Source organism: Pan paniscus, chromosome 22, assembly GCF_029289425.2.
Source record: "Pan paniscus chromosome 22, NHGRI_mPanPan1-v2.0_pri, whole genome shotgun sequence".
Lineage (NCBI taxonomy): Eukaryota > Metazoa > Chordata > Mammalia > Primates > Hominidae > Pan > Pan paniscus.
In genome coordinates, this window is record NC_073271.2 from 34511461 (window position 1) to 34523518 (window position 12058).

The 12058-nt window shown below is 39.1% G+C and overlaps 1 protein-coding gene across 5 annotated transcripts in view; it reads right to left on the reverse strand.

Moving 5' to 3' along the window:
- Positions 1-12058, reverse strand: part of ERG (ETS transcription factor ERG) — a 279429-nt gene that overhangs the window by 22642 nt on the left and 244729 nt on the right. The gene's annotated exons all lie outside the window — the stretch shown is intronic.

Consider the following 12058-nt stretch of genomic DNA (forward strand, 5'->3'; position numbering starts at 1 on the left):
CCTGAGTTCTAATCCCACCATTTCTCCACTTTCTGGACCTTGCTGTGGGCAGCTATTTCTCCTTTCTGTGTCTGTCCCACCTGTAAACTAAGAGCACTGATCTCAGTTCCCGGGACAAGCCCTTGGGGGTCAGGCATGCCAGGATGTTCCAGTCCTCTTGAATGAAAGTCAGGTGTGGGAGTCACATTTTAGTTAATACTTTCAGATCCTTGTTTGTTTGGTCCCACTAATATTTTAGGCTACTCAAGAATGGAGCATGTATCATGCTGCTGCAATACATTTTTAGGTTTGCAGAGGTAAACCATAATAATAGTGAGAAACAGCCAACCAGTCATACACCCAGAGTTCCCTTCCTCTCCCTCCTTCCCTCTTCCTTCCTTCGCTTCTCCCTCCCTTTCTTCCCTTCAGCTACATAGAAGAAAGAAATTATTGCAGGTCCAGTAGAATCTACCTTTCCCATTCCATTCTCCTACTGCAAACACCTATCCTGAAGTTAGTAGCTAGTGGTTAGAAGTAAGTACTATCCTGAAGTTAGTACATGTATCACTCCTATACATATTTTAATATTTTTACCATTTAAACTACATATATTGTTTTGTGTTTTTAAAGTTAACATAAACGATATATAATTTGCTATTGGCACTCAATGTTATAATTTCGAGATGTAGCCAAGTTAATTCACAAAGATATACTCAATTATTAAGCAGCTCTTAGGCCTCCCTCATGTGAATAATCTCAATTTATTTAGTGAATGTCCCCTGTCCATCTCCATGCATACGCGTGAATGAGTCCGCATTGGTCCAGGACCTGGGGTCCTTTTTGGAATCATCTGGGGAGACTGAAAAACTAATGATGCCTGGTCTCCCCTGGGAGAGTCTGCTTCAATTAGGCTGGAGGGCAGTTGGGCATCACAGTTGATAACAGCTCCCCCAGGTGACTCTAATGAGCAGCCAAGATTCAGATCATCTTCCCTGGGCCTCACTATGCCAAGCGTGGTCCTCCAACCACAGAAGCATCAGCATCACCTGGGAGCTAATTAGAAATGCTGACTCTCAGGCCCCACCCAGACCTGCTGAACAAGAATCTACATTTTCACATGAAACTTGGGGACACGCTGGCCTTGGCTGAGTACCTAGATACGGGATTTCTGAGTTACAGGGCACATCCATCTTCAACTTGACCAACTAGCATTGGATGTCTACCAATATTTAAACACCCACATTCTCACTTAAAAATCAGTGCGCAGGCCAGGCGCGGTGGCTCACGCCTGTAATCCCAGCACTTTGGGAGGCCGAGGCGGGTGGATCACGAGGTCAGGAGATCGAGGCCATCCTGGCTAACACAGTGAAACCCTGTCTCTACTAAAAATACAAAAAAAAATTAGTCAGGCGTGGTGGCGGGCGCCTGTAGTCTCAGCTACTTGGGAGGCTGAGGTGGGAGAATGGCATGAACCCAGGAGGTGGAGCTTGCAGTGAGCCAAGATCAGGCCACTGCACTCCAGCCTGAGCAACAGAGTGAGACTCCATCTCAAAAAAAAAAAAAAAAAAAAAAAAAATCATCAGTGCGCAGAACCTGAAAAGTAAGGGGAACTCTGGTTTTGCTACAGAGAGAATATCAACAAAAACTCCAACGGCAGTGATGACAGAAAAGTGTACATATTTATTTGTCATCCAAACACTTGGAAACATGTTGTTAGTCTGTGAAAACTGAATGTAGATATGGAAGGTTAATGTTATCCAGTTCACTGAAGTTCAGATGACTCTTCGTCATTGGCTGAGAATTTGGCTTTCAGAGATAAAACGTTTCTTTTTTCATGACATGTCAGAATTCCTCTTTCTACAAAAATGGATCATACTGAGGTCTTAGGGCAAGTTCTCTTTACCTTTGGTTCTGTGCAGAGGATAGTTTGCTCAGCCCTCACAGAGAGAAGACCCCCAATCCTACCCAAGTCATTCCCTATAAGTTCCATCCTTTGATGTTTGCGAAACCCACCTTTCTGTTTTGTTTTGCTTTGCTTTTAACAAAATGGGAGGACTATTTTTTTTTTTAATGTAACAACTGTACTTCCTAGAAGTAAGTTCATTCTGGGAATAGACTTTCTTCTCTGAATGGTGGAACCGGATATTCTCAAAATGACACATAAACATATTGTCTGAAAGCCACTAGGTTCGTGTTAAAATGGTGAAAGGAGAAGTTTAATCTCTCTATTATCCCTTGGTGTGCCCCTTAATTGGTTTCACTCATCAAGCCAAGGGTTATCCTGGCCCATTCAGTTTTCCTTTAAGGGAATCAGGTGAAAGACCCCAGAGACAAAGTCCTCAACCTGTATTGTACTTATCTCTACAAGTCTCACTTTGAGTTGGTAAAAGGCTGTTCTGGAGTTCCGGAGTTCTGCCAATATGAGTATAAATTACTACAGCCTTTCTGATGAACAACACAATAATACAGCAATACAACACAACAATACAATCAAACGTCTTTAAATATGTGCAGATTCCCTGGCTTAAAAATTCCATTTCTAGAAATTTATCCTAAGGAAGTAATAGAGGATGTGCGCAATGATTTATTGTCAAGGATGTTCTTTGTAGTGTTGTTTATAATAGCAAAACATTGGAAACACCCTAAATGTCCAGCAAAAAAGAACTAGTTTTGTAATGCATTTAGGAATGTTCCTGTGATATTTAGAGACTAAAAATTACACTGTTGAAATATATTTATTGATATGATAAAATGTTCAAAGTAGATTGCATTTTAAAGTTTCAAAATATTATTATGATATCATTGTATTTTGCAAAGATATATAAATATCTGCACAGAAAGAAATTCAGAGGGAGATACAGCAAAATGTGAACTGTTGTCACTGAGGGAAAGGAGATGGGGAATTTTAGATTTGTCATTTTCACTAAACTGTATTTTCTCATTTTTCTATAATAAATATGGAATACTTGGGTTACAAGTTATTTATACAAAATGTATTCTCTATTTTTCAAAACCAAAACATGGTCTTACAAAAGGTATATATATATACATATATTTATTGTATATTATATGTATACTATATATACCACCTATATATAATATATGTGAAAGTATTTTTATAAAATACTTTAAATACTTTATAAAAAGTATTTTTAAAAGTATAAAAAATAAAAGTAAAAAAACAAAAAGAAAAGTTAAAAAAATGAAACTATGCAAAGCATTTTATAAAAAGTATAAAAAATAAAACTACTAAAATACTTTATAAAAATATTTTTATAAAATAATAAAATATATAATATATATAAAATATATACTTACATATATGCTATATATACTACCTATATATAGTATATATGTGAAAGTATTTTTATAAAATTGCTGTCAAGAGTATAAAAAGTTAAGTTTCAGTTTCTTTTATATTTTGTTAATATAGACTGCTTCATCTGAAAAGAGTAAAATTACATGAAGTCAGAACACTCCCACATCCTTTTAGCATTTGATCTCCACACCTCTGCCCTATAAATTTCTAAGCAAACAATGGTGAAAACAAAACATGGCCACTCGGTAGAAGAAATGAGGGCATTCCTTTTCTCCTGAGCACTCGCACCACTCTCCCGGACCCACTCCGGAGGTGTTGCAATAGAGGACAGTTTGCAGGGGAAAAGCCCAGATTCCCCAGCATGAAGCACACAGTCCTTTGTTCCATGGGTGTCATTCCCAACCATTCCCCCTCCACCCTACATTTCCTGAGCCAATGCCTCCATGCCTGTGCCACATGCCACCCACAGCGTGAAGGACTAGCACCTTCTTGTGCCCTCACCTACACTCACGACCTCCTTTGGGCATCTGTCCTAGATGTTCTCACAGAGGAAACACTTAACAAATCTCTCGGCAGTGAAGTGATAACAAGACTGAAGACCTAGTCTCTGCTCACACTGAACTCCACCTCCACTACTTTGGCCAGGCAATGATGCTGCAGCTGTAGATGATGGTTTTTAGAGTTCAGGTCAGTGCACTGGGTCCAGGCTGTCAGGTTTTGGCCCTAACCTTTTAACTCCATGAAGAGCCCCAGTAGTCTCTCTAGTCTCCTCCACTCCATGGTATCTCAGCAAAGCTTTATGGCTTCTGTCACGCCAGGAATCAAAGAAAGGGGCTCACGAGTCCCTATGAGATTCAGCAGGCCTGTCTTCCTCCTTTCTTGACCCCAACCACACATGTGTAGGAGGAAGGGGAGGGGACTACAGCATAAGCCCCAGCCGAGGCATCACCTTTGCCTATGTTTAGGTGCGACCTTCTGCCCTAGGTAGGAACATCTCTTGTCTCCAGGTAGCAGTGTGTTTGGAACCTGTCATTTAATTTTATAACTGGACCTCATTTTTCTCTTCTGTAAAACAATGTGGAGAATTTCAGGACCTGAGAAATGACTTGAATAGGATAAGAACTAAGATAGATTTAATTCAAGTAAAAGTCATTAAACATTGTGCATATGGCTATATGCACCAGTACTATGGAGATTCCAAAGTGTCCAAGACCAAGAGAAACACTAAGGACCCACTGAGAGAGGTAGCTTATGACCACAACCACAAAGCAGAACTAAGTCTCCGTGATCAGGCTGGGTGTGGTGGCTCACACCCGTAATCCCAGCACTTTGGGAGGCCAAGGCGGGTGGATCACCTGAAGTCAAGGGTTTGAGACCAGCCTGACCAACATGGAGAAACCTCATCTCTACTAAAAATACAAAATTAGCCGGGCATGGTGGCGCATGCCTGTAATGCCAGCTACTCAGGAGGCTGAGGCAGGAGAATTGCTTGAATCCAGGAGGCAGAGGTTGCGATAAGCCGAGATTGCGCCATTGCACTCCAGAAGCCTGGGCAACAAGAGCGAAACTCCGTCTCATTAAAAAAAAAAAAAAAAAAAAGACTCCGTGATCCAAGGAGGAAGTGGAAGTGCAGAGAGGTAGCACCAACCAGGAAAAATGAGAAAGGCTTACCAGGAGAGTGAACTTGGATTAACAGCGAGGATTTTGACAGAAGTAGAGAGAAGCTCTTTGGTTTAGGGGAACCACTTAGCCCAGCCTCATCCGACATAGGCATGAAATATCTGACATGTTTAAGAAAAAGGGAGAAATTTGGTGTGGCTGCAGTAGAGGATTTCAGAGAGAGCACAGCAACATACGAGGATGGGGATGAAAGCTGGGCTCAGATCAACAAGGTCCTTGAGTCTTGCTAACAAGGTTGGATTTTCATTTTTAGAGATTTCAGAGTAATTGAAAATTTCTAAGAAATTTTTAAAAATCTTAAATAACACCAATCACAGAAAACTTGGTGATGAAAATAAAAGGCTTTATTGGGAATCCAAATACCCACATTGGGATTCTTATTCAACCATTTACTAGACATAAACGTCAACCTCTCTGGAATTTGTTTTATATTTTTCTGTGGGTAATTAAATGAAATGTTAGGGGAATAGAAAAGTAAATGAGATAATGGATGTGAAAGCACTTTGCCAACAATAACATACTGCAAAAAAAGAATGCATCCACACACTCGATTTTGCATTGCAAACTCTGCTAAAATGGAATAAGAACAAAATCTGTTATCACAGGGGCAGCCTCCTCCTTAAGACACAAAAGTCCAATTTATAATTTTATTTTAAGAAACTTTTGGAGGTGCTTCTGTCAGATGAATCATAAGCCATTGAAGATAAGTTGTTCATTTTCAGCCTTCCATTCCAATTGTTTTGAAAACATCTGTGTCATCATTCTACATGTCATGGACACCAAAATGGTAAACTGTCATGGCACAGGCTAAACAGAAGCCATCACTCTCTGAAGCCTCTTATTTGTATCTTAAGTTACATGGTTATTATGAAATCTACTTTGGTAAATTGGAATTTAAAAAATAAATAAAAGTAAACCATTACACACAGAGTTCTGGAGTTGTACTGTTAATGTACTCTGTATGTGGAGTGGGAGTGGGGGTATAAGCAGTGGGAGGGAGGGAGGAAGGCTGACATTTAAAAAAAATATTTCCATGAAACAGGATTCTGACCTAGTAGAGTTCCCCTGTTGCCAGGAAAATATTGAGTAGATATTTAAATCAGGCAAAGGGGTACTGCATCGCCAAAGACAAACTGTGCCTTTGTGAAACAAAATGCCTCACACAGGCAAACATCCTCTTTCAGAGGCCCCTCTAGAGAAATGAATAAAGTAAGATTAAATAAAAGCCAAACTGGTGATAATGAAAGTCCTGAATGTTATTTTTCTTAAATAATATCAACGTAAAATATTGGCTTCCCAAAAGAAAAAAATTACTCTTGGTTATGAAAAAAACATCAAAAAATAAAAACTAAAATGTACCTCTAAGCCATATCACAAGCCTAGTGAGGTGTTTGTTTATAAATCCAGGCCCTGGGCAAGTCAGCCAATCTGCTGTCCAAGACACTCATAAGCCTGCAAAAATAAGATTTAACATCTTGCATCCTCAGGAGGACAGAAGTTACATTTATAAAGCAGGCCCAATAGAGAGAACTGGCTTAAATTTGAGCAATGATTCATTCCATCACAAATGGAAATTTGATCTCAAATAAAGAGCCTACCTCAAGACTGTTTCTGAGCCTTTTAAATTTCTAACTTATATGTAGAGTTCATTTATTGTTTTGGTACTGATTTCTAATTTTATTGCACGTTGGCCAGTGAATAGAGTCTGTATGAAATTAACATCTTATTTTATTTTATTTTTTTGAGATAGTGTCTCGCTCTGTCACCTAGGATGGAGAGCAGTGGCATGATCTGGGCTCACTGCAACCTCTGCCTCCCAGGTTCAACTGCCTCAGCCTCCCGAGTAGCTGGGATTACAGGCACCCGCCACCATCCCGGCTAATTTTTGTATTTTTAATAGAGACAGAGTTTCACCATGTTGTCCAGGCTGATCTGGAACTCCTGACCTTAGGTGATCCACCCACCTCGGCCTCCCAAAGTGCTAGGATTGCAGGCACGAGCCACCATGCCCAGCTGAAATTAGCTTTTTAAAAAGTTCCGGTTTGTTACTCTTTTGGCGGCCTAGTGCATGGTCAGTTTTTATAAATATTCCTTGATTGCTTAAGAAATGCATATTCTCTAATTCGGGAGTACAGAGTTCTAGAAAAAAAACTCTTGGTAAGGTGTATTTAATTTTAATGTCACTGACCTATCAATTACTGAGAAATGCAAATTAAAATATCTCACTAAATTGGACTTGACTATTTCTTTTTGCAGTTCATTACATATTTCAAGGCTATGTTATTAGGTACATATAAGTTTATCATTATTATAAATTTTTCATGAATTTAGCCTTTTTTCACTATGTAATGACCCTCAATTATCTCCAGTTATGCTTTCTGCCTGAAAGTATATTTTGTCTGCTTTCTATTTCTATTTTTGTCAGCTTTTTAAAAATTCAATTTTCACTAGCGTATCTTATTCTGTCAACTCTCAATCTGTGTTTGTGCAAGATGTTTTTGTAAACAACCCATAACTGATTGTGGAGTATTTTTTAGTCTAGTCTATCACTCTCTGTCTTTAATGGCAAATTTGGTCTATCTACACTTATTATCACTGATCTATCTGATTTTTACCATCTTATTTTGTGCTTTATGTTAAACTTTCTTAGTCCATTCTCTATTTCTCCATGCCAAGTGTCTAATCAGATTGATCTACTTTTCTTCATTCACTTTTTTTTCTTTGTTTCTGTATTGGTTTGGCTCTTTGACATTCTAGTTCTCTTTCTTGTTAATCTTTAAACAAAATCTAAGTTTAATCACCAGTAATTTAGAAAGCTTATACTTGAATCATCCATCTCTGATTTTACATGACAATGTTCCCTCATATTTTTACTCCACTGAATTTTCTACTCCCTACTTAGGAGGCTGTGGTTGTCATTTTACAGCCATTTCTTTCTAGATCTACCCTCACCTTAATCAATTTCATTGCTCCCATTTCCTTCCTGTATCTCACTCCCTTCTTCTAGGATCCATTTTTTAAATTAAATCTTTTGTTATTATCTGAAGTGAGGTTCAATTAGCAACAAACTCTCTTTTTAACTCCTTCTTTTATGTTCTTCCTTAATATTTAAAAAGTTTATTTATTTTATACTCTTTATCCAATACTTTAATTATTTCACCTTCTTGAAGGTTTAATCATGTTCATTGTTTCTGTTAAATCTTGGTTGGGGGAGATCTCTCTTCAGCTATTTTTTTGTAATTTGCGGGTGGCAGAGTCATCTTTAGCGGGTCTTTATCTGCAGGAATTCTGTACAGCGTAGGTTGAAGACATGTCTCTCCATGAAGATTTCGTATTTACTTCTGCCAGGTTTCCCAGATTATCACTAGCCCATGACCATTTTTCTGTATTAATTTCTCAGCCTTAGAGTTCCTGGCACACACTGTTGTGTGTATGGGGTGGGGACTCGGGTAATGACAGGCTCAGTTCCAATTCTCTGCTTTGTGGAAGCTCAAGATTTCATTCCTTGCCCCTAGTCGACCTGTAAAACCCAAATCTCTGCATTATAGCAACCTAGGACAACCAGGTGTCAACATAAGAATGTGCTGCTCTGCTCTATTCTCACTTTTTTCCTTGTTTTAGTCCCTAAGGAGTTCATTGCCTTTCTTCCCAGTTCAGCTGTGCATTTAGAAGGATATTAAACTCCATGCAGCAACTCCAGGTGTTTTGCAAAAGGAATGTTTTTCAGGTCCTTTTCTAGTAACCTCTCTATTTCACTAGAACCAAGAGCCCTCTCTGCATACTTTTTACCTATTTACTTTGAATAGTTTTCATTTTTAATGCAGCCATCATCCTAACTCATGTTATGCTTTACTTCATTCATTAATTAATCAATTGTCAAAAATTACTTATACCAATTGTATAATCCTCTATGAAAGATTCAAAAATGGCAAGAAAGAGTGCCTGTCCTCTACTTGTTTGAGAATCTACAATTCTGTGTATTTTATTTAAAAATACATGACTAAATTATTTTTGTTAGGCTCTAAACATAGCTTTGTCATTCTGACACACTGATTTATTTCTCTGGATGAAACCATTCTCAACTAATCATCTTGTTTTTGGATAATGATCATTATTGTTCTTTGTTTTCTTTTGTTGTTGTTGCCCCCTGTTAGTTATTCCATGACAACATTGCGTGTGCTCATCATGTTTTAGAAATGCAATGGCTTGTTCCACATAAAGGCTTCTCCCTGCCTGGGTTTTCTTTCTTTGTCTTCTCTTTAAATGTTGCTATCCCCAGAGTTTCATCCTTGGTCTACCCCTCTCCTCTCTCCATATGTATTTTTGGGCATTCTTATTTGCTCTCATGTTTGAACTGCAACATGCATGCTGTATTATTTTCCTAGGGCTGCCGTAACCAAGTACCACAAAATGTGTGGCTTAGAAACAACAGAAATTCATCGTCTCATAGTTCTGGAGGATCAAAGTCTGAAATCAAGGTATCAGCAAGGCCTTGCTCCATCCGAGACTGTGGATAAAATCTGTCCTTGGCTCTTCTAGCTTCTGGTGCTGTCCAGCAATTGAATGTTCCATTGCTTGCAGTTGCATCAGTCCAACCTCTGCCTGTCTTCACATGGAGTTCTCCTTCTGTGTTTCCATATCATCTTTCCTCTGTGTGTGTCTATGTCCAAATTTCTCCTTTGTGTAAGGACACCAGTCATTTTATTAGGCTCACCCTAATGACCTCATCTTAACTTGATTAAATCTGCAAAACCTCTGTTTCCAAATAAGGTCACATTCTAAGGAACTGGGGGTTAGGACTTCAGCATATCTTGTGAGGGAGGCACAATTTTTTAACCTGTAACAGGCAGCTGTTTCTGCCAGTCTATATCTTGAGTCCCCAGGGCACTCTCACAGATGCCAGACCCAAATATAAACAGAAGAACTGCACTTTTTATCCCAGGTACTGTTTAAGCATGCCACACATATTGCTATATTTAATCCATATAGCACCACACGAAGTAGGAATTATTATCATCCATATTTTGGTGATGAAAAACCTGAGAAACAGCAAGATTAAGTAGCTTCCCAGATCCCACAGTTAGTACATGGCAGAGTTTAGAACTCAAGTGCTGTGACTCCCGATCAAGGACTTTCCATCCTGAGCTCTAGGCCCACCACACTGCCTGGCAGGTGTCCCAGAAGCATCTTAAACACAGGATGAACCAAACTGAAATCACCTATTTTAAACATTTTTTTTTGTATATTCATTAACACCTACCCAGCTGCTCATGCTAAATCTAAGCTGTCTTCAATTCCATTCTTCTCTTTGACTTTCAAGAAAAACAGATAACATCATTAGCACTGTAGAAATGTAAAAATTAGCCCTGGGCAACACAGTAGATTATTTTACAAAATTCCCTCTCCACCTCCTTTATTTACTTAAGTCTTATTTGAAAAGGCTGTTGCAGAATGTCTACAACAATTTAACAAACACATTCTCTCATCCCATTCCTGTGTTCTCCCCTGGGTATTTTTGTCAGCACAGCTTAGGAAGAAGAACCCAGACTCTGGAGTCAGAAAGAACTGGGTTCGAATCCTGGCTCTTCAAATGATTGGCTGTGACATATTTGGCAACTCTCTTAGCGTTCCTAGTTTTAGTTTCTTTACTGTCGAGTGAGAATGATAATGAGTACCTACATCATAGGGTGGTCGCATGATTTAAATGAGATAATGCCTTTTCTACAAAGTGCGTGTCCAAATGCCTGACAACAGTGCATATCAATAGATAGTAGCTGTCGTTGCTTTTTAAAAAAATGACTTGATTTTAGCCTCACATTTAACCCAATGGTGGTTTCCTCAACCGCTATTCAGCTGATAACTTTAAAACAACATAATAAACTTTGATGTTAGCATTTCTATTTTAGTGGGTTTTGTTATTTAGTTGTTTGAGCATAGCAGGAATTTAAACAGAAGATTAAAGAAGCATGTCCCATCATATCGACAGAGTGGAAGAGATCCTCGGGTGTGTTCAGGGACGTAACAAAGAAAGATGAAGACACAAGTCATTTCACCAACAGGTTCTAGGCCTGAGAATAGGCTCTGGTCTCACCCAGTTGTGCAAGCATCCCTGGGAAAGTCATTTCACCTCTCTCAGTCTTGGTTTTCTCATGTTTAAAGGAAGACTGAACTTAGACCACCAAGAATCCTGCAACCCCTGCGAGTCTGCCATGCCTGCTAGTTAGATCTAGATTACTGTTAACTTGATAAATCACATTTACTCTCCTCCACACAGAATCCAAGTGCTGGCTGTGTTGTCTGGTGATTGAGAACACAAAAGACATGATCATCACCTCACTAAACTTACAATCTAATAGAACAGACAGGCTTATAAATAACTCACGCTAAGAGGATTGGAAACATAATATATCAGCCATCAGGGCTTGGTCGGAGGGTATGTTCTATTACTTGTTATTCACTGGCTTTCAAACCCCAGTGGGGGAATGTCAATATTTAGGGAGGATCATGTGGAAACTATGCAGTCCTCTAACACTCTGAGAACTCAAGATCCCTTCTTTACATGAAACCAGACTGCCAAAGACTCATGCTGGGTGTCTGTCCTCTACCTGTGCTGAGCTATTCTCTAACGTAACTCAGCGCTCACAGAAGATGTCACAAGAAATAGGCTGTTGAAATGCAGTGCTGCAACTGTGGCAGGAAGACGGTCGATGGTCAGGTGTATGGCCCCAGTGGCCCCAAAAGGGATCCTTCTTTTAGGATTCTACACTATGATAAACATTACCTTCCCTGTGAAACTTCTTTTTTGAAAGGAAAAATTATTTCCCCAAATAACTCTTTTCATTTTGGCTGCCAGGAAGCTCAAAGCCATACTAGAAACTTAAGTATAGCATCTTGGGCAAGCTTGTGGTCAAAATGGCTGCATTCTTCCCTCACATGCTCTTGGCTTCTCATTTGTATTTTTAACTGCCTTAGCACTGATTCCTAATTTCCATTTGATAAGTCATTTGGGTATAAGCCCATCAGTAGTTTAGTTCACACGGCACCTCAAATCCTTTGCAGAATATCCATATTTAAGTAAGT